At 40.4% G+C, this 26,535-nt stretch overlaps 1 protein-coding gene across 8 annotated transcripts in view; it reads left to right on the forward strand.

Annotated features, from left to right (window-relative positions):
- Positions 1 to 235: 235 nt before the first annotated feature.
- FBXO10 (F-box protein 10) overlaps positions 236 to 26,535 on the forward strand; it is a 72,531-nt gene continuing 46,231 nt past the window's right edge. For 4 of the 8 annotated variants that reach the window (XR_011075104.1, XM_068552070.1, XM_068552077.1 and 1 more), the window contains exons 1-4: positions 252 to 324; positions 3,380 to 3,472; positions 10,306 to 10,457; positions 16,210 to 16,336. The gene's annotated coding sequence lies outside the window, so the exon portion shown is untranslated. Of the gene's footprint in view, positions 325 to 3,379; positions 3,473 to 10,305; positions 10,458 to 16,209; positions 16,337 to 26,535 lie in introns of those variants that run through there. The other 4 variants (XM_068552071.1, XM_068552075.1, XM_068552076.1 and 1 more) reach the window with 4 other exon arrangements.

Consider the following 26,535-nt stretch of genomic DNA (forward strand, 5'->3'; position numbering starts at 1 on the left):
GCAAACTCGACTTCGCAGCATCTGAAGACTCATCCGCCCCTCCTAGCGTCTCCCTTCCCGACCCTCCCGGCGCAGACTCCGCAGGCCTCCTTTCCGCGGCGGTGGTCCGGAAGCCCAGCCCTGCCGCGCGACCGCCGCTCCCGGCATCCCCCGCCCTGCGCGTCACGTGACAGCGCCGCCCGCAACGGCCCAGCAAATACCGCCCCCGGGCGGGGCTCAAGGCGTGACCGGCAACCCGTGGCCGCGCGCTGCCGTATTTGCTGCGGCCCCGACGCCCGCGGCCGGCACTTCTGTGGGCGAGTGTCCCGGACAGCTCCCGGCGAGGTAAGGGGGGACAGCCCGCGGAGGCAGCGGGCAAAGTGGTTCTGCCCGCGTCCCCGGGATGCCCAGGCCCCGGAGCGGGGAGCGGCCCGGGGCTGCCTCCCGGGGACCTGGGGCGCTTTGCGAGGCGCGCGGCCGAGGAGGCCCGGCTTGGTCCTGCCGGAGGCTGAGCACCTGGCCCCGGCGGGACCGGGAAGGGTGCCCTCAGGCCGCCCTGGGCCCCGCGCTCCCGCACTCTGCTGGCACCTGGAGGCTCAGCTGCGCCGGAGAACAGCTGTGCCTTGGTTTCCCCTCCTGTGAAACGATCGGGCCGGGAAGGTGGATTCTGCAGTTGCCTTCAGCCTTGAGGTTTCGCGAGTGTGTTAGTGAAGTGGAAGAGGAAGAAGCAGACTCGAGATGGGAAGAACCCTCACCTAGGAACGCAGGAGCGAGTGTCTGAGGCCGGGCACCTTTTAAGTGTCTTCTGTATTTTGTGCAAATCGCAATCCTCTACCGAGACTCGGTTTCTCCATTTTTAAAGTAAAGGTGATAACCCCTGACCTCCCTTGCTCACAGGACTACAGTGAAGAACAGATGGAAAAGCCATTTGAAGAGCCAGAACTCAGGAGTCAGTTACACCTGGGTTCAGATCCTAGTTTTGCCACTTACTGTGCGTTCTCGAGCCAGATAGAACCCTCATCTGTTAAAAGAAGATAGTAACCTTAACAGCTCATGAGATTGTTGTGAGGATTGAGTGTAATAGGACTTACTTAGCACAGTGTCCGGCAGAGAAATGCTCAGTAATTAGTGCTATTAATACAAGTATTAATAAGCTAGAGAGACATTCACGTGAGGGATGTTTAGAATAATCACACATCCGTTTCTGTATATTTAGTCCTAAAAAGTGCTGTTTTGATTTCCTAAGAAAGGGGCCAAGTGGAACCCTTTCCCCTTTTTTCTGTCTGGGCCCCCTTTGCCTTCTCATTTACAACTGGCCTGTGAACCCGTTGTTTCTACCAAATGAGTCAGGCAGGATGGGAACATTACTGGAGCAGACGGGTATCAGATTCCCTCTGAGGGGAAAGAAAAGTGCCAGGCATGTGCTGCCACCAAAAAAAGCACAATACAGTGATTGACTGTCAGAGCTGGAAGATGCCTGAGAAACCATCTAATCCAGCTGTCTCCTTAGGCAAATGGAGAAACTGGGCCCAGAATTGAGGATAGGACTTTGATTTTCTCAGGACCCAACAGAATGTTGGCACTGGGTGGTGGAAAGAACACACACTGTTTACCAGACACTGTGCTTTCCGTGAGTTCTAGCCTGATTCTTCATTTATTCAACAGGTATTTATGGAGCACTTTGTGCTTGTATACCTGCTAGGAGCTGGAGAGGAAATACACACACACACATTCCTCTGCTGGTTTTTGGTACAATTTAAAATAATAAGTTCCAGCTCCCAGTGAGCCTTCTTCATAGCAGCTGGCCCCAAGGGACAGCGAAGCACACAGAGAGGCCTGAATTGTTTCATGATCAGTCACAGCAGTCCCAGAGCCCTTGTTGAAGCCTGGTGAGATTTTAGAGACTGGAGAAAATGCTGCTTTGTCAGGGCTTTTAGTAAAGGATTTCCTCTGGCCTGCAGCGCTTGGATTTCTTTTTCTGATTTCAGGCCTCTTACTGTTTTTAGATTTCTGAAAAGATCCACCCTCACCACAGTGCCTTCATTTTGGTTTCCATGGTTATCAGATGAATTGTATTTTTATGATAGCACAAGTAGCTGTTAAGTAATACATGGTCAAGAAGTCCGCAGTTCCCTATGGGTTTGTTTTCTGGTGGTGGTTCTCTTGTTTTTTTTTTTTCAGTTACAGTGCAGTCATACTATTCTTTCCTCCCTCCCTGCCTGTTTCCTTTAACAATCATGCATCAGTGGCAGGGCCAAGAGGAGTGGGAATAAGTAGAAACAGAGATAAAAACACGTATAGACCCTGGTTTAGGTATCTCAGAACCTTTGGAGGGATGATCCAAAGGCATTACCACATGCAAGGGACAAATCAGTGGGGCTCTGATAAAGATGTAGATTGCAAGCCAGCAAGAGCTTTCAGAGGTGGGAAGGATCCTGTCCTGGGCAACCAAGAAGACATCACATACTGAGAAGCTTTTCAGGGAAGATGTAAAAGAAACAAATTCCTTTTATGTATGTCAGTCACATAGTGATAATAGACAGTACAAGAAGCATTTTGTTCTTTCAGTTTGCCTTAATGAATGAACCTTCTCTTAAGTCACCTATCATGGGCTTTGTCTGAGATGTTTCCTTATTTCTCTCTTTACTCTTTCTGTCAGCTTAGTGATGTATTAGTTTCCTACTCATACACATGATATTGTGTACATGAAGGTAGATAAGCAGAGACATTTGGTTAAGATTTTGTCTGTTTCATTTTGGATGTTTAACCTGTGTGTCTCATTTCACCAGTTGGTATCTAAGCAGTCACATATTTCTTTATTTTTCCAAATAACCTCACAAGTCCCTTAATGCCCTTTTTAGTGAGAATTCCGATGTCTCCCACTTCCAAGCCCCACGGGGGCTCAAACACTCCAGAGAAGTCAGTCTTACTTCCACTCTCCAGAGGGGAGAGAAATGCAGAGTCTGAGCCATCCACCCACATTGTTATTTCTGACACAGCTGTATCATATCACAGTTGAAGAGCTGCCCTGCACGGTCTAAGGATGTGTGGTCACTGCTGCTCAGTGCCTTTATTGGACCACGTTCCTGCCAGCTTGATCCCATGCTTGGCTTCCAAGTTTAGAGCTTTTTCAGGTTATGCTGATGTGATTAGCCATTCTCCCAAAGCACCGCACTCTGGGCCACGTGTGGAGCTTGTCACCAGGCTGGGTTCCTCCAGTCTCCCCTGTTTGGGCGGCACATAGGGCCCTTTCTTACTAGCAGCCTTGGTCAGGGTCACCCCAGATCACCCAATAGATTTCCCTATATTCAAACCTTTTATCAGGGTTTGGAGGCTGAATCCCTTCTCTGCCTAACCCTAACCCAAGGCTTTTTGGCACATTGCTTCTACTCCTCTCCAGGATTCTGCCTACTGAGGATACTCAGGAATGCTAACCTTTAACCAAGATATCTACTCCAGGACTTTGGGTGCCTACTCACCTCACTTTCCGTAGGTAAGAGGAATCCTCTGGTGACTCTTGGGAAAGCATGTATCTGTTCCCGAGAGACTCTGTCCACCTATAGTCCTAAGAGAAGTAGGCATTATTGAAAATTTACTTGACATATATCCTGTTAGGGATTTGGGGGTGCAAGTTTTTAATTTAAAAATGAAGGATTTTCAGTTCCCTCAACTTGCCTAAGAACCAAAAAATAATCAGTATGTTTATTTTGTTGTCTTTGTTTTAAACTTTTAAAAATATGAGATACAACAAGAATGCAAGTGAGTAAAGCCCATAAATGGCTTTACAATTCTAAGGAAAATACACATGTAACTACCGCCTATGTCAAGAAATAGAACATTGCCAGTACTCAGTACCCTTTCCAAATCATAAGCGCCTCCCCAGAAGAAACCACTATTTTGACTTTTGTGATAGTCATTTCTTTGCTTTTCTTTGTAGTTTTGTCACCTATGTTTGCATTCCCAAACAATACAGTTCATTTTTACTAGTTTTTTAACTTCATACGTGTAGAATCATACTGTGTGCGTTTTGTGTTTGCTTCTTTTGCTCAACTTGTTTGTGAGCTGAATCCATGTGTTGACCACACTTATTTTTATCGCTAACAGTGTTTTATGTTATGAATGTCACAATGTAGTTATTCATCCTATAGGTGACAGATACTTGGTATTCAGAAACTATAAGCAACACAAGAACAGTGCAGCCAAGAACATCCTTACACATTTTCTATTGTGTACGTGAACGAGTTTATATATGTTGAAGTGGAATTGCTTTGCTAGATAATGCCAAACAGTTTTCTAAGTGATTGTACCAATTTACTTTCCTACCAGCAATATATGAGAGTTCTAATTGTTTCTTATCCTTGCAAATGACTTGGTATTGTTGGTTTACATTTTTTAAACCATTCTCATGGGTGTATAATGATATCTCTGTGGTTTTAATTTTCTTTCCTTGGTTACAACTGATGAGCACTTTTTTGTTGGTTAATCAGATGGCCTGTTTTGTGAACTGCCTATTAAGTCTTTTCCCTGTTTTTCAGTTTTCTTATTGATTTATCGGAGTTCTTTATAAATTTTGGTTAGTGGTTCCTTGTCAGTTATATGTTTTAAAAGTACCTGTTACTCTGTGACTCTCTTTTCATCCTCTTAAATATTGATATCTTAGACCCTATTCTGTAGAAGCAGGACCTGAAGTGGGGACTCATGCTCAAATGGTATACTGGGAGAAGTGCTCAGGAAGAGAATGAGGGAAGCAGGATGGGAAGAGGAGAGGAAGAGAACTAGGTGAGGTGGCAGTTTTCTGGAGAAGGGACCTCTGTGTGTTGTTATCAGCTGACACTTCTATCTGGAGAATGGATGTGCTAGCCAGTAAAGAGGATCTGGGTGGGACACCAATGGTTTTCTCTATAATCCATCTGATACATTCCCTTCTATGTTAAATTCACTCCATCCAGATACAACTTCTCCAGGATTCTGGTTGGTCACAATTTCTGGGGAAACTTACAAGAGGAAGGTTAGTGGGACAAACTACAATCCCTGCTGCTGTGGTTAGTCCAGAGATCAAACTAATGCCCATCTTCTTCCACCTCCACCATCCATATTAGTTTCCCCTCCTTTGTCCCTTGAATGTTGGAGAGAACTCAGTGATGAAGCCACCTGGGTCTGGAAGTTTATTTTCTTATGTTATTTTTAACCATAGACTCAACCTTTTTAATGGTTCTAGGACAATTTTTTCAATTTCTTCTTAAGTTAGTTTAGTAAGTAATATTTTTCTAGGAATTTGTCTCTTTTAAGGTTTAAAATTTATATAAAGTTGTTTATAATATTTCCTTATTATTCTTTTAATGTCTGCAACATCTGTAGCAATATTCCCTTTTCATTCTGACTTCATTTTTATGCTTTCTTTTTTTTCTTCTTGAGCTTCAGTAGAGGTTCCTTTCAAGAACCAACTTTTGTCTTCGTAAGTTTTTTCCGTAGTAAGTTTGTTTTCTATTTCTTTAAGTTCTGCTCTTTAAAAAAAAAAAATTTACTTTCCTTGTATATATTTTGGTTTTTCTTCTAACTTTTTGAAATGGATGCTTAGCTCATTAACTTTTATACTTTTTATTTTTATTCTTTCCATTTAAGGTTAAACATTTTCCTCCAAATACCGTTTAGCAAGAGCTCACGAGTTTTGATATGTACTGTTTTAATCATTTATTTCTAAATATTTTCTAGTTCCCATTGTGATTTCCCCTTTGACTCATAGGTATCTTAGAAATGTGTTTCTTAATTTCCAAACATATGAGTATTTTCTAGTTATCTTTTATTAATTGATTGTAGTCAGCTTGTTCTGTATAATCTTAATCTTTTAAATTTGTTGATATTTCTGTTAGGGTTCTGTTTATGGTGAGTTTTTGTAAGTGTTACATGTGTGCTTGAAAATAATATGAATTCTAAAATTAGTGGATTTTATGTAATGGTTCTATGTAATGCCAGTAGATCAGGTTTATTAATTATATTCAAATCTTCATCCTTACTGATTTTTTGCCTATTCTAGCTATTATAGAGAGAAATGTGTTAAAATACACAACTGTGATTATGAATTTGTCTATTTCCCCTTTTTAATTTTTTGCTTTATATCTTTGAGCCCAATTATCAAGTGCATACAAATACAAAGTTGTTATACTCCTAGTGTGCTAACCTTTTATCATTATGAAGTTGCCCTTTTTATTTCTAGTAAAAGAATTTTTTTAGCCTTAAACTCTATTTTATCTGATATCGGTATAGCTACACCATCTTTTTTGGTTAATCTATGCAGGGTATATCTTTTTCCATCCTTTTAGTTTCATCGTTTCTGTATATATGTGTTTTGGATATGTCTCTTATAAATAACATATAATTGGGTTTTGGTTTTTTATAGCCTTTGTCTCTTAACTGGAATATTTAGCCCATATTCATTTAATATAACCACAGATGTATTTAGGTTTAAGTTTGTCTTCATATTTTATGCTTTCAGTGTGTTTGTCCTGCTAGAACTCCATTTCATTTTAGCTCTTTTTTCCCTTTTTTTTGCGGTGGGGGGGGCACTATTTTTAATCATTTGCTTTTTTTCCTTCTAGTTTGGACATTATGCACTAGCTCTTCTTTAATGGTTACCATTGAAATTTTAACTTAACCAAAGTTGATAAATTATGAAAGTGATAAATAGCCCTACTCTTCTTTTGGATAGTTCCGGGACGTTAGACCACCTGAACTGTCTTTTCCCCTTGATGCTTAGTGGTAGACTTGTAATACAATGTGTCAGCTTTGATTAGAGTCATTTAAGCACCCACAAATGGAACAAATGAGATGAGGGAGGAAAAAAGTGAGAGAGCAAAGAATTTCCTTGAGAAAACTTTGTGTATATTTGTCAGGACTCTTGGTTGCAAGTGACCAGCTTAGGCACTCTTAACTTTAAAAAGAAAATCTATTGGCTTATAAAACTGCATAGCTGGATCCAGGGGCTCAAAAAATATTTTTAGGGTTCTCTCTCTGTCTCTCTCAATCACTCAACCTTGCTTGTCTTAATTTGGCTTCATTCCTCAGACTCTTCTGAGTTGTCCCCATCTCTGGCAAGGGGGAGGGGATATTCTGATCACCTACTTTGGGTCAAGTATCCATCCTTGGTGGATGGAGGACTGAGGCACTCTGAATGACAGCCCCACCAGGACTAAATGAAGTGGGAGTGGGGTTCTTCTAAGAAACCAAAAGAGGGAAGGTGTGCCAGGCAGACAAAAGTTACAGCTACCAACCATCCCTACACTGAGTAATGGCTGAAGGAGAGATACAAAGAAAGAAGAGGGTTAGAGAGGTTGCAGTTGGAATTAACTCAGTTAATCTGTACAAGAAAAAAAAGGGGAGGACATTACCTGTTCATGAGCCCACTGACAGGGAAGGAGGAAGCCGGTCAGACAACCACCTCCTTCACCCACCAACCACTTGGCACTTCAGCATTGTTGGCTGAGGACATCTTGGTGGTCCACAGCAGCAGAGGTGTGGGGCTCTCTAGTATGTGAAGATGTTTTCAACATGTCAGCCGTGGTGCTTGCTATTCCCCCAGCCTTTTCTAAGAGAAATTTCTACATCCACAACTCCTGTTCATGCAGGGGCAGCCCCAGACATCCATGTTTCTACCATAAAATCTTGCTCTATCCCTGCCCCCTGGTCAGAACTTACTGAACCAGAGATGGACATCAGACCCAAGAACAGCCAATTCATAGTCTCACCAGGGACCTCTGATGTGACCTAGTGGAAAGAAAGATGCATGTTCTCTTAGAAATTTGAACTGGGGACTACAGTTGGACACTTAGCTATAGAAATCGAAGCTGAAATGGTATTTAGAAAGAAGCCATGAGGTAGAGTCAAGCTTTTGAGGAGTCTTGGCTAACTGATCTTAGGAGGAAGCAGAAGCAATGAGGTAGAGAAAATTTTGTGTAGCCTCCAGGCAAAAAGAGAATGGGGCAGACCCTTGGAGAGTGACTGAATCATGCGATGAGTGAAGACCCAGACTTCGGCTACTGAGGGCCTTGGGGCTGCCATTGATCCAGACCTTTCTAGACTCTGGGAAACCCAGACCTACTATGGTTTTATTCTTGTATTTCCATAAAATCCTATACCCTTAATACCACATATATACTCTTATGATAAGCTCTCCCTTATTTGCACTTGCAGTCAGAAGACTCACTAGAGCAGACATTCAGAACTTGGGGGCAGTGCCCACATGGGTGGATTTCTGTTGCTTCCAGTGCCCTTCCAGTGCTACAGTTCTGAAAAGAAAACTCACGCTCTTTGCCATCAGGTGGTCGGCAGCTACAAACGTTGTTAGCTCAGTTACAATAAAGAATCCTGTACACCCAGCGAGCGCTTGGCCTGGTGGGACTATCTGGGGTAGTTGGTTCGGGTTGGTTGGGGCCGGCTTAAGGTCTGTATTCATTCCTCATTGCTGCTGCACAGCTCCCTGCTGGCCACAGGTCTGCTGCTGGGCACAGGTGCCTTGATTTTCCCAAAATCTGGCTTGAGGTCCTAAATCTTTGGGCCAGGCTTCCTAACAGAGTACTGCTGTGTCACATCCAACTCAGACACTGTGTGATACTCTACTGCGTAACAATTGCAGGAGTAAATTCATTCTTATTTAATGATCTGTGAGTTTATGTGTAATGGTGAGGATAGAAGGTCCTTGACTATCATGTCACAAGTTAGGAACCCCAGAACCTCAGAAAGGAAACTAGGAAGCAGGAAACTAGGAGGCAGGCTGTTGTAGTGGAAAGAGCAGGGGCTTTGGACTCAGTCCAGGCTAGGAACAGCAGCTGTGCTGCTTACTAACTAAATAAAAAACGGGTTAACCATGTATTCCTGGAATTGGGCATAAGAAGACTACCACCTCTCTGGTTGTTAGAAGTGCTTATTGAGATGACATACAAAAAACACCTGGTATTTAATAAGCCCTCAACACACCTTTCCTTGCCCCCTCAAGGTCACCCAGTGAATTAGAATCAGGACTAAAACCCAGGTTTTGGGTTTCCTGACCCAGGGCACTCTCCTAGGTGAGAATGAATGGGCAGTGCGTTGAAGGAGGGAGAAAGGGTCCTTACAGCTCCCAGCCACAATCAGAAAGCACTATACGTGCATCAGAACACAGCATTCTGGTCTGTGTCATCAAATTTCAGAGCTGAAAATAAGAAACAGTGTTTATTTCTCAGGCTGAAGAGAACTGAGATTTGAAGAAATGATAAAAAAACCCAGATGAGATTTTTGTCGTCTTCAAAGCTTTAAGTTTTGTTTCATTTTCCAATAGTGTGTGTAGGTGTAGGTATGTGTATGGGACTCTTTCATGGTTCACCGTATTTTTAATCTCTGTGTACTTTCCAACTAAAATCCACAAAACGTTAGGAAATGTACTTTGATTTGAAGAAAAATCTAAAATCATTAACCCATTACAGTTCCTCCACGAATGCAGTTTGTATAATAGTTATTTGCACTGGTGTTTAGTATGTCTCATAATGTGGGAGGAAAATATCTTTTTTTTCCCTTGAAAATATTAAATAGAGTTCTGAACTGTCCTGGCTTTTCCCCCCGCCCCTTTTTTATTAAAAGCAAAGTTCCCACCACTTTGATACTGATGTGGCCTCCCCTAGGTAGGAAGTAAGTGCATTCTTTTTTATTATACAAAGGTGGGACATGAACGCAGAGTTGTTAAGTCCCTGCCTTCAAGATTACCCAGTGAGAGAGGCAGAGCCCCAACTAGAAGCCGTTTGTGTCCCTTTTGTCTGACTCATGTCAGTATGGGGTAGGGCCATCTGTGCTGGGTCTCGAGGCAGCTCCTCACTGCCCCCCAAGTTAACAAAAACTGCGTGAACTGATCCAGCTGATCTTTCTCCCTGACCCCTCCAGGCTCTCAGAGCTTCGGCCAGACGGAGCTTCTCCTTACTGTGTCCTCAGCCCAGCTGGAAGTTTCCTGCCTGGAGGCTTGGCTGACACTGTTTGTTTCCTCTGCCCACAGTCCCCCTTCATGCATTCTCTGGATGCCCCAATTTTACCCATATCTCAGAGTCCAGCTCAGATGCCAGCTCTTCCGTGAAGCTTGGCTTAATGGTTAAAAACCCAGACTTTGGGGTCAGATCTGGCTTCAAAAGGGGGCTCTGCTGCAGTCTAGCAGAGTGATTTGGGGTAAGCAGTTTGTCACCTAAGTTCTCTCAGTTAGTTTTTTTATCTGTAAAATGAAGACACATACTTTAAATCAGTGCTTCTTAAACATACGATACCTATGGATTCTCTGGTGAAATTGTTAAAGTGCCAATTCTGATCCAGTAGGTATGGAATGATGCCCAGGAGTTGGCGTTTCTAACCAGTTCTTAGGTCCTGGAAACAACATTCTGAGTTGTAAGGCTTTGAAGAGATGTTGAGAGAATAAAAGGAAATAACGCATGAAAAGTGCTTAATGCTGTTCCCTTCAGACAGTCGTGGTAAGTAAACAGTAGCTCCTGATGTTTTTGTTGCCTTCTGTTATAACTGGCTGATTCCACTAGCTAAGGGTCACATTTTTATTCACACACATTTTTATGTACACACGGGCTTTCCCTCTTTTATGGCATTGAGCACTTTTTCCCTGTATTGGGGGGTTTTCTGCGGGGCTGGGGGTGGTGCGTTGGGAGTGATATCTTTGTCTCCTACCAGACTTGAGGATGGGGTCTTTATCTGATTCCTGACTCCTCGCAGTGCCTGCCACGCAGTCCTATACATAGCAAGTGTTGACTACATACTTGGGTTTTATTTACTTTTTTTTTTTTATTCCACAAGGATCTATCTCGCAGTATGGATTCTATAGCTGAGACTATTCAGTAGTCTCAGCTGTTCTAATATACCAGATAATGATGATGGTGATCATTCATTCATTAAGTGTTTATTTGAGCACCTACTGTGGGTCAGGCATAGTTCTAGGCATAATACAAAGCAGTGATACAGAGTTTCTGCCCTCAAGGAGCTTACATTTTACTCAGGGGAGACAGACAGTAAATAAAAGTATTATATAACATGTAAGCTCCTTGAGGGCAGAGAATGTCTAGTTTGTCACAGTGAATTTCTTCACAGCAGGTGTTCAGGCCATGTGTCACCTGGCCGCCCTACGTCTGCATGTGCTGTCTCACTTCTCACAGGGGTAGTCCCTGTGCTGTAACTCGGTACTTCCTCACGTCCCCTTCACCCACCCCACACATCCACTCACACAAAAGCGTTAGTGAGCTGCAGAGATGTCACTAGAGGTTTTATTCCTGACCCTAACTTACCGACCCATCGTAATGCTCAGTGACCTAAATGGGCACAGCAGCCACGCTCTCAGAATCAGTGGCAGCCTAGACAGCAGAACAAAGCACAGCAATGCTTTGGTTCCGGTGCCTCATGTTGACCAGAGTTCTGTACAGTTTTCTCAGGGTGTTCAATCCCAATCTCTCCTTTATCAAGTCCTTTTCTATTTCATGCCCTTTAGATGTTAGGCCGGCAAGGCCTTGGTCATCTTCACTCTCTCTAGTGATCTTACCCCATGGCTTTAAATGTCATTCAGGTCTCTGTTCAAATGTCATTTCCTCAAAGACCTTCCTTGACAACCCTATCTAAAATAGCACATGTGGGGGGCTTCCTTGGTGGTCCAGTGGCTAAGACTCCGTGCTCCCAATGCAGGGGGCCTGGGTTCCATCCCTGGTTGGGTTGCTAGATCCCACATGCATGCCGCAACTAAGAAGTCTGCATGCTGCAACTAAGAGTCCAGATGCCACAAGGAAGATCCTATGTGCTGCAACTAAGACCCGGTGCCGCCAAAATAAATAAATAAAATAAATATTAAAAAAATAAAATAGCACATGTGTGCATGGACACATACACGCCTTAGCCTGCTTTATTTCTCTTCTTAGCATTTATGTTGTTATTTTTTAAATGTATTGCCTGTCCCTGAGGGTCTTGTCTTATTTACTGCTTGTCAGTACTTGGAACAGTGCCTAGCATAGTAGTAGACAATCGACGAATATTTGTTGAATAAATGATTTTTTTCCTTTGGAAATTCTCAAAATCCTCATGAGAGGTAGTGAGATAGCCATCATTAGCCTCTTTACAGATGAGGAAATAGGCTCACTTTAACCTCTTTACAGATGAGGAAATAGGCTCACTTTAACCTCACTTAAGGTTAAAGGATTTGCCTCAAGTCACGGGGCTGGGAAGCAGTAGAGTCTGCTTGTCGAGAGCCAAGTTTCATGGGACTCACCTCCCAAGAGGGTGGCCTCTGCCCTCCCCACTGAGGCTGAGGACACCAGGTGGCCCAGAGGCATGTGGATCCCTCCACTGTGCGGTTAGGTAGAGGCCACACAGAAACCCTGAGTTCTCACACTCTTGGGAACACATTAAAAAAGGAGCAGCTTGAGGTCTACCTCAGGACCTGCTCCCTCCCATCCAAACAAGTTCCCACTGTTGTTTCTTTACAGGCACAGGCCTTGGGGGATATTTGTTACTTTTAATTCCATAGCTCAGATGCCCCAGTGGCAAAAAGAAGGGCAAAACTTGAATACATTTTTTTAAATTGAAGTATAGTTGATTTACAATATTGTGTTAGTTTCAGGTATACAGAGTGATTTAGTTATATATATTTATTTTTTAGATTTTCCATTATGTTATTGCAAGATACTGAATACAGTTCTCTGTGTTATACAGTAAATTCCTGTTGCTTATCTACTTTATGTATAGTATAATAGTTTTTGTCTGTTAACCCCATACGCCTAATTTACTCCCCCCTGCCCTTTGTTGACCATGAATTTGTTTTCTGTGTGAGTCTATTTCTATTTTGTGTATAGATTCATTTGTATTATTTTTTTAGATTCCACATATAAGTGGTATCATATATTTGTCTTTGTCTGACTTACTTCACTAAGTATTGTATAATATTCTCTAGGTCCATCCATGTTGCTGCAAATGGCTGAGTAATATTCCATTGTGTATATATACCACATCTTAAACCATTCGTCTAGATGGGCACTTGGGTAGCTTCCTTATCTTGGCAATTGTAAATAGTGCTGCTGTGAACATTGGGGTGCATGTATCTTTTCGAATTAGAGTTTTCTCTGGATATATACCAAGGAGTGGGATTGCTGGATCATATGGTAGCTCTATTTTTAGTTTTTTAAGGAACCTCCATACTGTTCTCCATAGTGATTGTACCAATTTATATTCCCACCAACAGTGTAGGAGGGTTCCCTTTTCTCCACACCCTCTCCAGCATTTTTTATTTGTAGACTTTTTGGTGATAGCCATTCTGACTGTGTGAGGTGATACATCATTGTGGTTTTGATTGCATTTCTCTAATAATTAGCGATGTGTGGCATCTTTTCATGTGCCTGTTGGCACATGTCTTCTTTGGAGAAATGTCTGTTTAGGTCTTTTGCCCATTTTTTGATTGGGTTTTTTTTTGATATTTAGTTGTATGAGCTGTTTATGTATCTTGGATATTAACCCCTTATTGGTCGCATTGTTTGCAAATATTTTCTCCCATTCTGTAGATTGTCGTTTCATTTAGTTGATGGTTTTTTTTTGCTGTGCAAAAGCTAAATTTTGCTTTTATTTCTTTTGCCTTGCGAGACCTAAGAAAACATTGCTATGATTTATGTCAGACAATGTTTTGCCTATGTTCTCTTCTGGGAGTTTTGTGGTGTCATGTCTTACCTATAGGCCTTTAAACCATTTTGAGTTTATTTTTGTATATGGTGTGAGAGAGCATTCTAATTTCATTGAGTTTACATATAGCTATCCAGCTTTCCCAACACCACTTGTTGAAGAGACTGTCTATTCTCCACTGTATATTCTTGCCTTCTTTGTTGTAAATTAATTGACTATAGGTGTGTGGGTTTATTTCTGGGTGCTCTAATTTCTGGGCTCTCTAGTCTGTTCCATTGGTCTATATGTCTGTTTTTGTGCCCGTACCACACTGTTTTGACTACTGTAGCTTTGTAGTATAGTCTGAAGTCTGGAAGGGTTATACTTTCAGCTTTGTTCTTTTTTCTCAGGATTGCTTTGACAATTCTGGGTCTTTTGTGGTTCCATATAAATTTTAGGATTATTTGTTCTAGTTCTGTGAAAAATGTCATAGGTATTTTGATAGGGATTGCATTAAATCTGTAGATTGCTTTGGGTAGTATGGCCATTTTAACAATTCATTCTTTCAATCCAAGAGCATTGGATATCTTTCCATTTCTTTGAATCATCTTCAGTTTCCTTTATCAGTGTTTTATAGGTTTCAGCATATAGGTCTTTCACCTCCTTGGTTAAATTTATTCCTAAGTTTTGTTTTTGGTTTTTTGGTTTTGTTTGTTTGTTTGTTTTTTGACATGATTTTAGACAGGGTCACTTTTTTACTTTCTCTTTCTGATATTTCATTGTTAGTGTAAAGAAATACAGCAGATTTCTGTATATTAGTCTTATATCCTGCTACCTTGCTGAATTCATTTATTCTAATAGTTTTTGTGTGGAGACTTTGTGTAGAGAGAGTATCATGTCATCTGCAAATAGTGACAGTTTCACCTCTTCTTTTCTAATTTGGGTACCTTTTATTTCTTTTTCTTGTCTGATTTCTGTGGCTAGGACTTCCAGTACTATGTTGAATAGAAGTGGTGAGAGTGGGTATTCTTGTCTTGTTCCTGAATTTAGTAGGAAGGCTTTCAGCTTTTCACTGTTGAGTATTATGTTGTCTGCGGGTTTATCATAAATAGCTTTTATTATGTTGAGATATATTCCCTCTATACTCACTTTGGTGAGAGTTTTTATCATGAATGGATGTTGAATTTTGTCCAATGCTTTGTCTGTGTCTATTGAGATGATCATGTGGGAATACATTTTTTTAAAGTGTTACCTGGTTATGGAAATCCCTGTTGCTCTGTGGATCCCCATGGATTAGTGTTGTAAAGATATAGTAAATAATGCCAAATGGAACAACAGAGAACAGGGCGTTTTCATGAAAGGAAATCCTCTCTAAGTTCAGAGGGCTCTTGAGGGGAGAACTGTTAGCCTCAGTCTCGATTTAGCCTTGGGGTGTTGCCTAGTGTTGGGGACATGGGAAATTTTGGAGGAAGACAACTGCTGAAGGATGGAAAAATCCCCTGCTGGGAAATCCTCCTTCCTTCAAGAGGCCAGATCCAACACCCTTTGCTTCCCACTGTGGGGTGAGCTTCTTGGAATCCCAAGAAAACTGAAGCCCTAGTAGTTTCTGTGTCAGGCACATTTGCCCCAAATCCTCCAGAGACCCTCACATCATCCTGAGGGAAAGAAACTGTCATTTAATATTTGCAAAGTTGTAAGTTTCTTCCCTCAGTGTTCCACCCAACATTACTCTCCTGGATGGATCTCCTTAAAATGCAGCTCTAATCAGGCCACTCCCTCTTGAGGAACCTGCAGTAGAGTACAAGCTTCTGAGTTTGTCATCTAATGCTTATACCAAATATGCAGCATATATAAGAGAGCAGAACTCCAGTGACCCCAGGGGGATAGAACAGAGACCAACTGAGGAAGGGACTAGGATCTAGATTTCAGCTCAGTATTGGGAAATATGATATTGAATCACTGCAGACAAGCCATGGAATGGGTGGTCTCCAGGAGCTTCATAATAGCACTCTTTAGAGTTTCACATGCTCTTATCAGTCAGGAAGGGCTAGGTTATGCTGTAGTAATAAACAGTCCCCAAATTCTCAGTTCCTTAACCCACCACACAGGATTATGTTTCATGCATGGTATCCATTTTGGGTTGGCAGGGAGACTCTGCTTTTCCTAATCACTCAAGGAGCCAGGCTACCAGAGTAGCCATCATCTCAAATGTTGCCATTTGCTGTGCTGGAAAGAAGAGAGCTCTGGATGATCTTGCACAGGCAGTGAAGTGCTCCAGTTAAGAACTGACACACATCCCTTCTCAAAACTCATTGATTAGTACTGGTCATGTGACCCTACCCAACCAACCGCAGGAAGGACCGAGAGTGCAATCCTGTCATGTGCCAAAAGGAGGGGAAACTGGAAATAGTTGGTAAAGAGAACTAATTATCAACACAGTATGCATTAGATCTTTTAATCCACACAGCAATCCTTTGGGGTGGTATCAAGCTCCCCAATTTACTTATGAGGAAACCAGGCCCAGGGAGGTTAAGTGACTTGCTCAGGCTTGCATACCACTTAATCCTAGGTCTTCTGACTCCGCAGGATACTGGGAGAGCCACTCACCGAAAGGTTTGAAGCTGAGGAGAGCGCTTTATTGGGAGTGCTGCATCAAAGTGTGGAAAGGGGGCCCTTTTCATTACAGTCACCAGGGATCTTGGAAAAGTTGCAGGTAATTGGTTCCATTCCAGAGATTCTTTTTTTTTCCTTATATTTTATTTAATTTTTTTTTTTATTGAAGTATAGTTAAGTTACAATGTTGTATTATTATTATTAGTTTTGGGTGTACAGCAAAGTGATTCAGGTATATATATATATATATATATATATATATATATATATATATACACACACATACACACTTCTTCAGATATATGTACTTCTTCAGATTCTTTTCCATTATAGGTTATTACAAGATATTGAGGATAGTTCCCAGTGCTATACAGTAGGTCCTTGTTGTTTACCTCTTTTATATATAGTAATGTGTTATGTTAATCCCAAACTCCTAATTTATCTCCACATCCCCCCACTGTCCCCTTTGGTAACCAAAAGTTTGTTTTCTTTGAGTCTGTTTCTGTTTTGTAACTAAGTGCATTTGTATCATTTTTTTAGATTCCACGTATAAGTGATATCATATGATATTTGTCTTTCTCTGTCTGACTTCACTTAATATGATAATCTCTAGGTCCATCCATGATGCTGCAAATGGCATTATTTCATTCTTTTTATGGCTGAGTAATATTCCATTATATATATATACCACATCTTCTTTATCCATTCATCTGTCAATGGACATTTAGGTTACTTCTATGTCTTGGCTGTTGTAAATAGTGCTGCTATCAACATAGGGGTGCATGTATCTTTTCACGTTAGGGTTTTCTCCAGATATATGCCCAGGAATGGGATTGCAGGATCATATGGTGGTACTGTTTTTAGTTTTTGAAGGAACCCCCATGCTCTTCTCCATAGTGGCTGCACCAATTTACATTCCCACCCCAGAGATTCTGATTCTGGAGATCTGAAGTGGAGCTAGGAACAGGCCCTGGGTGATTCTGAGGAGGAATGGTCAAGAGCCATGTTTTAAGAACCTCTGGGAAGTCCCACCAAGCCTGGTTTAAATATTTTCTTTCCTCTTGAGCTCTGTAAGCTGCAATTATGCTTAATACTTTCTCTCTCGGGTTGTTATTAGCTGTGTCCATTTCCTGTCACTTCTTTCTCATCCTGGAATCCCTCACACTCTGTAAGGGCTATGTTTGCAAGACAAAGGAACAAGAAATAAAAGGGATTTTTAATTCTCTAATTTTTTTAATTCACAATGAAACTTTAAGAATTTCTATGTATGAATTTCTGTGTAGATGCAGGAATTTTGTGGGGGGAGGGAGGGCCCTTGAAGCTGTGTTTATATAGTAAATTTATATAAGTTTGCAAGAACTAATTATTCACCAAAAAATTGGGGTAGAGGCATGATGGCAATTCACTTCTGTTTATTCATTTACTTAAAGTCATGCTTTGTGCTAGGTATTAGATGGTGTGTTTGGTTCTTGCTGTATTCTCTATAGCTCAGTTTTGGTGGCCCAGTGTATTCCTTATTGATGGGCTGCTGTGGCAACTCATCTGGGACAGGAGTTGGCAGTGCTGGGTACTGTGGGATGTCACATGGAGCATTCAGCGGGTTGACTGGGTTGAACGCTAATAGATAGTGAAATAGGTTCAAGTCAGCAGTGGGGTTGGATGCAGTAATCGGGCTTGGTGGTCGTAGTTTGAGTAACTGTGATTTGGGTCTCTACATCCTCCTGAGAATTGGAGTAGTGACCGTTAGCATTGGGTCCCAGAGAGGGCCCTCCTGGGCAGACTTGCATGACGCCATAGGGAAGCCTGTCACCTGGAAGGCTGTCGAGATTGGGTTTCTTTAGGATTCTCTGATTCACTCTTGAACACCTGTCAGAGTTGTCCCTTCTAGAAGGAAAGAACATTGTGGATAAGGCACGTTGGAAAGTACACATTAGATGGTGCCCCTGGAAGAACAGCATACAGTTATAATCAAAGATGCTAATAAATTGGAAAGTGAGAGGTGGGGATGAGGACAGCAAGGAGTCTTAAGAAGTAGGTCAGAGTTCTTAATCATGACTGAAAGATACTCCTTCCACATGCAGCAAGTGGTCCTTCCTGGGATAGGATCACCCTCTGGGCAGAAATATTTGGGTGGTTGACAGTTTGTATTCTTTTATATAGGAACTTGTTAAAATGGTGATAACAGTGTTCTTCTGGTGGTTTTGAATTGAAGTAGCAATATAATAAGGAAAAAAGAAGTGAAGCAAGGACAGAGAAAAATATTGTAAATGAACTCCTCTTAATAGGGAGATAAAAAATTTACAAAGATAAATGTGAACTGTGTGGGGCACAGGGTAATCAGGAGGCATCTGTTATGTGGAAGGAGGAAGCTAAATCTGAGGTTTCAGGAAGGGACTGTGTAAAGGGTCAGGGTTAGAAGAAATGTGACGTATGAAGTCACTGAACTCAGAGAATCATGTACAGGTCACCAAGACCTGATGGACAGGCAAAATAACATTTTAAATTAAATTACCTCATAAGTGAGCCAAGAACCTAGTTGGAGGAGAGGCCCACCTGAAACTGAACTGCATTCAACCCACTCAGAGTCCTGGCATCAGAGCTCCTCCCTCCTGCAAATGACACTGTAATGAGAAGAGCAGCAGTCAGATTAGGAAAGGGGCAATTAGAGGCAGAGCTGCGGAAGGTCTGGAAGATGTTTGGGAGGAATGTGGAGTGCAAAGATAAGAAGTTGTGAGGGAAAGAATGAGTTATATGAGAGTTGAATATGAAAGGGTTAACTTAATCTTACCAGAGGTACTGCTGACCTGTTTTTTCTCCCAGTGACTCCAGTCAAGTCACCTGTAGGTAATAATAAATCATGTACTTGTCTCCTTTGGTTTACTTATTGGCAGCATTTCCTGAAAGAACTTAGAGCCTCAGAAAAGGCAGAATCCCACTCTCATAGTACCTGAGACATGTGGACCTGGTGTTGGAGTAATCTAGGCACTCTGTTGCTTAGAGTGATTTTCTTTTCTGTTGCTCTGAATAATTGGAGTAGAGAAGGGGGTCAACACCAGGTATTGGGTCTTCAGAGAGCAAGGTATCCAGTCCTTGCCAAAGAAACCCACATTCTGGTGGAGGAGACAGAAGTCTGCTGAAAAGGCTTAGAAACCATGACCAAACCTAGTAGAAATAAGCATCTCTAATACCCAGATTGTGGTCTTGAAATATTGCTTCCACTAAAAGAAACCAGAACAATAAGCTCAACTGATTTTTGACAGAAGTAGAAAAGCAATTCAATGGAGAAAGGATAGCCCTTTCAACAAATGGTGCAGGAACAGTTGGACGACCATAGGTCCAAAAAAAATGAACTTCAAACTAAATCTTATACCTAAATCAAAAATTAACTCAAAATGGATCATAGACTTAAACGTGAAGGGTAAAACTATAAAACTTTTAGGAAAAAAAAAAAGAAAAACAGGAGAAAATATTTAGGATCTAGAGCTAGGTAAAGAGTTTTTGGACTTGACACTAAAAGCCCAATTTATCAAAGGAAAAGTGTAAAATTGCAGTGTGGTGCTGGCATAAGGATTGACAAATAGTTCAGTGAAACAGAATAAATCACCCAGAAATAGATCCACGCTACTGTCATTTGATTTTTGACAAAGGCACCAAAGCAAGCCAATTGAGAAAGGAGATTCTTTTTAACAAATGGTGCTGGAATAACTGGATATTCACATAAGAAAATTAACTTCAACCTCCACCTCATACCATAACAAAAATTAATTCATGATTGGATCATAGGTCAAAATGCAAAAGTTAAAACCACAAAGCTTTTAGAAGAAAATATAGGAGGATATCTTCATTATGTGGGGATTAACAAAGGCTTCTCAGGTAAAAGAAACCAATAATCATTTAAAAAAAAAAAAAGATGTTCAGCTTCATCAAAATTAAAAACTTCTCATCAAAAGATACTATTAAGAAAGTGAAACGACAAGCTACAGAGTAGAAGAAAATATTCACAGAACATTTATCTGGCAAAGGATATATAAAGAAGTCCTATAATTGAATAATAAAAAAGACAACCCCATTTTTAAAAAAATAGACAAAAGATTTGAACACTTCAAAAGAGATATATGAAAGGCCAATAAGCACATGAAAGTGTTCAACATCATTAGTCATGAGGGAAATGCAAATTAAAACCAAAATGAGATACCGATTTCAAAAAAGATACATGCATCCCTATGTTCATAGCAGCATTATTCACAATAGCCAAGACATGGAAGCAACCTAAGTGTCCATCAACAGATGAATGGATAAAGAAGATGTGGTATGTATATACAATGGAATATTTCTCAGCCAGAAAAGAGAATGAAATATTGCCATTTGCAGCAACATGGATGGGCCTAGAGATTATCACACTGAGTGAAATAAGTCAGAGAAAGACAAATATTACATGATATCATTTATATGTGAAATCTAAAAATAATACAAATCAACTTATTTATAAAACAGAATCAGACTCAAAGACATAGAAAACAAACTTATGCTTACCAAAGGGGAAAGGGGAAGGGGAGGGATAAATTTAGGAGCATGGGATTAACAGATACATGCCATTATATATAATATAGATAAACAACAAGGATCTACTGTATAGCACAGGGAACTATATTCAGTACTGTATCTTGTAATAACCTATAATGGAAAAGAATCTGAATCTGTAACACTATATTGTAAATCAACTATAGTTCAATAAAAAAATTTTATTTAATGAGGTACCATTACATATCCACCAGAATGATACAAGACCGACAACAGTAAATGTTAGTGAAGTTGTGGAGCAATGGTGTTTCTTATACATTCATGGTGAGAGTGTAAAATGTTCTTTGGAAAAAGAACCCAGCAATTTCACTTGTAAGCATTTACTCAAAAAAAATTAAAACATATGTCCACAAAGCACTTGTATAAGAATATTCACAGCAACATTATTCATAATAGCATCAAAATAGAAACAGTTTTGCTTTCTACCAATAGGAGGATCGATTTTTTTAAAAACTGTGATATATTAATATATAATGAACTACTACTCAACAGTAAAAAGGGATGAGCTACTGATACATGCAGCAAAATGGATGAGTCTCCAAAATATTCTTCTGAGTGAAAGAAGCCTTACACAAAAGAATACTTACTGCTTGATTCCATTAATATGAAATTCTAGAACAGGCAAAACTAATCTGTGGTAGAAAAATCACAACAGTGGTTGCCTCTTGAGATTGGGGTTAGGGATTGACTAAGAAAAGTCATGAGTGAACTTTCTGGGGTGACGGTAATATTCTATATTGGTGGGGTTTGGATTAGATGTGTGAATGCATTTGTCAAAATTCTGCAAATGTACACTGGTGCATCAACACTGTGGAATGCTACTAAGCATTCTAAAGGAACAAACTAGTGATACACAGACTTGAATGCATCTCCAAGGAATAATGCTGAGAGAAAAAAGCCAGTCCCATCCTTACACACTGTAAGATTCCATTTATATGACATTTTTAAGTGACACAATTTTAGAATGGAGGACAGGTTAATGGTTGTCAGGGATTAGGGATGGGAAGAGGAGTCAGAAGGGTGGTAGGTGTGATTATAAAAGGGTAGTATGAGGGGTCCTTGTGGTGTTGGAACTGTTAGTGTCTTGACTATGGATAGTGGATACATGAACCTACACAGGTGATAAAAATTGTACAGAATGTAATATAGACACACAAAAACGAGTATAAGTAAAACAGGAAATCTGAATAAGGTGGTGGATTGTATCAGTGTCACTATGCTGGTTGTGTTATTATGCTGTAGTTTTGCAAAATGTTACCACTGCGGGTAACTGGGCAAAGCATACAAGAGATCTCTATTATTTCTTACAATTTCATACAGACCCACAATTATCTCAGTAAAAATTTCAATTTAAAATAAACACAAATTCTTTCTTAGAGAATTGTCTGATACCATGTCTGGGCAAGAAATGTAAAAAGTGAGCCAGGAACATCTTGAAGTACCACATAGCAAGGAAACGATCAAAGATTACTGAGGTTGTGCCAGAAGCACTGAGGAACTAAATCGAGGCCAAAGCTGGCTCAATTTGAGCTTCAGGAAGAATAGCAAATTCAAAGACTTGAAAGCCATAAAATATGTTTAAATCCATGTGTTTATAATAATAGTTTAAACACATGCACACACAAACCCAAATTGGTTACCTTCAAAGTGTAACGGGACAAATTCATCATCTTGAAACCTGGGAAATGAAAGAGTCAAGCTGGCCTTTCCTAAGTGGACTGTACCTCTGGGTAACCAAATGATGGATGAAGAGAAGACTCTCCTATTTGCTGAAAGTTATTTCAGCAAATAAATCAAAACCAGATGATCCAGTTGGAATTTCACTGTTTTTTTTTACCTCCAGGGAAATGAATGGGTCTAGGCATTGGGCGTCAGTGGGCACTGACATCAAAAAAGCAACAGCCAGACTTGTGGACATCTCCTGATAAAAAGATGCACCACCACTTGTAGACTTGCTAAGGGGATGGAGCCTGAGTCTAGTCTAGCCCCTGATCCAGCTGCCAATACCCAGGAAATCAGCTGACGGGGCAACAAAGTGAACTCTCCCGTGAGAACATACGTGGTCGGCAAAGTCCAGACTGAGAAACTTCGGTCAAATGGTTCAAGTTCTTCAACAGATAGGTAGTAAAGAAAAGAAAAGAATGGAAGGGGAACCTGTAGATGGAATGAGAATCAAACACTTATCAAGCTAAAAACCTAAGGACAAAACTAAAACTATACTGTCTAAGGATGCATGCTTAGGTGATAAAACCACAAAGAAACCTAAGGAAGGGATTACTACAGAGTCAGGAGGAAAATGTTTACTCTGGGGGCAGGATTGGGATGGGGCCCATGGAGAGGCTTCTGGAGTGGCTGGCAAAATTGTTTTTTTGACCTAGGAGGTGGTTAACAGGATGTTTGCCTTATAAATCAATTCGCTAACCTACACATTTGCTTTGTGTCCTCTGTCTTGTTTTACATTTTAAATAGGCTGTGATAGAGCTGTTCTCAGGTTGCCATTGGAAGCCAGAGAGGCACTTCATATCTAAGGAGAGAGGATGAGGAAAAGCCCTCTGTAGAGATATTACTGGGAGAGTGAGGGTAGGGTGGGAAGAATGTCAGGGATGAGGCCAGAGAAATAAACAAGCTCATGACCTGTCTTCTGTACTAGACTTTATCCTAGAAGCCATGGGGGGGCCACTGAGGAATTTCACACTAAGTGACCAGACCAGATTCATATTTTAGAAAGATTCCTCTGGCAGCTGAATGTCAGATGGATTGGATGGAGGCAGGAGTGGTTCCAGGGAGACCGGTTAAGACTCTACTGTAGTAATCCAGACTAAAGATGGTGAAGCCAGAAATAACACAGTGACAGAGAGGGTAGAGAGCAAAGACTAATTTGAGAGTACTTAAGGAGGCAGAAACATAGGGCTTGAGAGGCTATCTGGGAGAGAGAGGGAGGGAAGGAGATAGAAGAGAAATTAAGGAGGTTTCCCTAAATTCGAGACAAAGTTTACACACAATAAAATGCACAGAACGGAAGCATACAGTCCAGTGAGGTTTTTTACATGTATGCACCTATATAACTCACATACCAGTGAAGCTATAAAGCTTTTCCTTTACTCCCAAAGTTTCCTCTTGACCCCCGCAAGTCAATCCCTACCCCACTGGCAAGCACTGTTCTGATTTTTATCACCATAGATGATTTTATCTGTTTTTGAACTTCACCTAAATGGAATCATACAATATGTAGTCTTTTGTGACTAATTTCTTTTGCCTAGCACATTCTTTTTGCAATTCATCCATGTTGTGTGTTATCAGCAGTTCATCCCTTTTTATTGCTGAATAGTATTCCATTGTATGAATACACCATTATTTGTTTATCCACTCTTCTGTTGATGGACATTTGGGTTGTTTCTAGTTTTCTGTCTGTTTGTTTTACTATTAGGAATAAAGCTGCTGTAAACATTCTTATATCAGTCCTTTCGTAGATATACATTTTCACTTATCTTGGGTAAATATCTAGGAGTGGAATTTCTAGGTCACAGGATAGGTATGTGGTTTTTTTGGTTTGTTTGGTTTTTTAATATTTATTTTTTGGCTGTGTTGGGTCTTCGTTGCGGCACACAGGATCTTTCGTTGCGGTGTGTGGGCTTCTCTCTAGTTGTGGCTTGCAGGCTCCAGAGCGCATGGGCTCTGTAGTTGTGGTGCGTGGGCTTAGTTGCCCCACGGCATGTGGGATCTTAGTTCCCCGACCAGGGATCAAACCTGTGTCCCCTGCATTGCAAGAAGGATTCTTAACCACTGGACCACCAGGGAAGTCCCGGGATAGGTATATGTTTTAACTGCAGAAGAAATCGCCAGTTTCCTAAAGTGCTTCTAGTATTTAATACTCCTACCAACAATGTATGAGAATTCTGGTTACTTCACATCTTTGATGCTTTCAGTGTTCTTAACTTTAGCCATTTTAGTGTGTGTGAAACACACATTTATCTCATCATGGTTTTAATACAAATTGAGTAATAATGAATACTAATGATGTTGAGCATCTCTTCATGAGTTTATCGGCTGTTCATTTTTCTTTTTGAAGTTTCTGTTCAAATCTTTGCCTATTTTTTATTGGGTTTTGTTATTACTGAGTTGTAGGATTTCTTAATATATCCTGGATTCAAGCCCTTTGTCCTGTATATGTTGTATTGCAAATATTTTTCCCTGTTCTATCATTCTCTTTTCCTAATGATGTCTTTTGATAAACAGAAAATTTTAATTTTGATAGGCCAATTTACTAGGTTTTTTTTAATGATTAATGCCTTTTGTGTTCTCAGAAATCTTTTCCTACCCCAAGGTTGCAAATGTATTTTCCTATATTTTCTTCTAGGAGCATTATAGATTTAGTTTTTATGTGTATGTCTATAATCAATCTTGAGTTACTTTTTCATGTATGGTGTGAGGTATGAGGCAAAAGTTCTCTTTTTTTCCATACGGATATCATTTTTCCAGCACCATTTGATGAAAAGGCTTTTCTCCATCCACTGAATTGCATTGATGTTTTGTCAGAAATCAGTTGACCAGTATACGTACAAATCTATTTCTGGACTCTCTAGTTTTGTTTTTTTTTTTTAGTTTCATTTTTATTTTGTATTGGAGTATATAGTTGATTTACAATGTTGTATTAGTTTCAGGTGTACAGCAAAGTGATTCAGTTATACATGTGCATATGTCCATTCTTTGTCAGATTCTTTTCCCATATAGGTTATTACAGGATATTGAGTTGAGTTCCCAGTGCTATTCAGCAGGTCCTTGCTGATTATCTATTTTGTATATAGTAATGTGTATATACAGAATGTATATATACATTTATCCCTCCCCCCCACCACCTTTCCCCTTTGGTAACCATAAGTTTGTTTCTGAAGTCTGTGAGTCTTTCTGTTTTGTAAATAAGTTCATTTGTATCATTTTTTTTAGATTCCACATATAAGTGATATCATATGATATTTGTCTTTCTCTGTCTGACTTACTTCACTTAGTATGGTAATCTCTAGGTCCATCCATGTTGCTGCAAATGGCATTATTTCATTCTTTTTTATGGCCAAGTAATATTCCATTGTATATATGTACCACATCTCCTTTATCTGTTCCTCTGTCGATGGACATTTAGGTTGCTTCCATGTCTTGGCTATTGTAAATAGTGCTGCAGTGAACATTGGGGTGCATGTATCTTTTTGAATTAGGTTTTCTCTAGATATATGCCCAGGAGTGGGCTTGCTGGATTATATGGTAGTTCTATTTTTAGTTTTTTAAGGAACCCCCATACTCTTCTTCATAGCGGTTGTACCAATTTACATTCCCACCAACAGTGTAAGAGGGTTCGCTTTTCTCCACACCCTTTCCAGCATTTATTGTTTGTAGACTTTTCAGTGATGGCCATTCTGACCAGTGTGAGGTGCTACCTCATTGTAGTTTTGATTTGTATTTCTCTAATAATTAGCAATGTTGAACATCTTTTCATGTGCTTTTTGGCCATCTGTATGTCCTCTTTGGAGAAATGTCCATTAAGATCTTCTGCCCATTTTTTGATTTGTTTGTTTGTTTGTTTTTTATATTGAGCTGCCTGAGCTGTTTGTATATTTTGGAGATGAATCCCTTGTTGGTTGTATCATTTGCAAATATTTTCTCCCATTCTGTGGGTTGTCTTTTCATTTTGTTTATGGTTTCCTTTGCTGTGCAAAGCTGTAAAGT

This window comes from Eschrichtius robustus, chromosome 10, assembly GCF_028021215.1.
Source record: "Eschrichtius robustus isolate mEscRob2 chromosome 10, mEscRob2.pri, whole genome shotgun sequence".
NCBI classification, from domain to species: Eukaryota; Metazoa; Chordata; class Mammalia; order Artiodactyla; family Eschrichtiidae; genus Eschrichtius; species Eschrichtius robustus.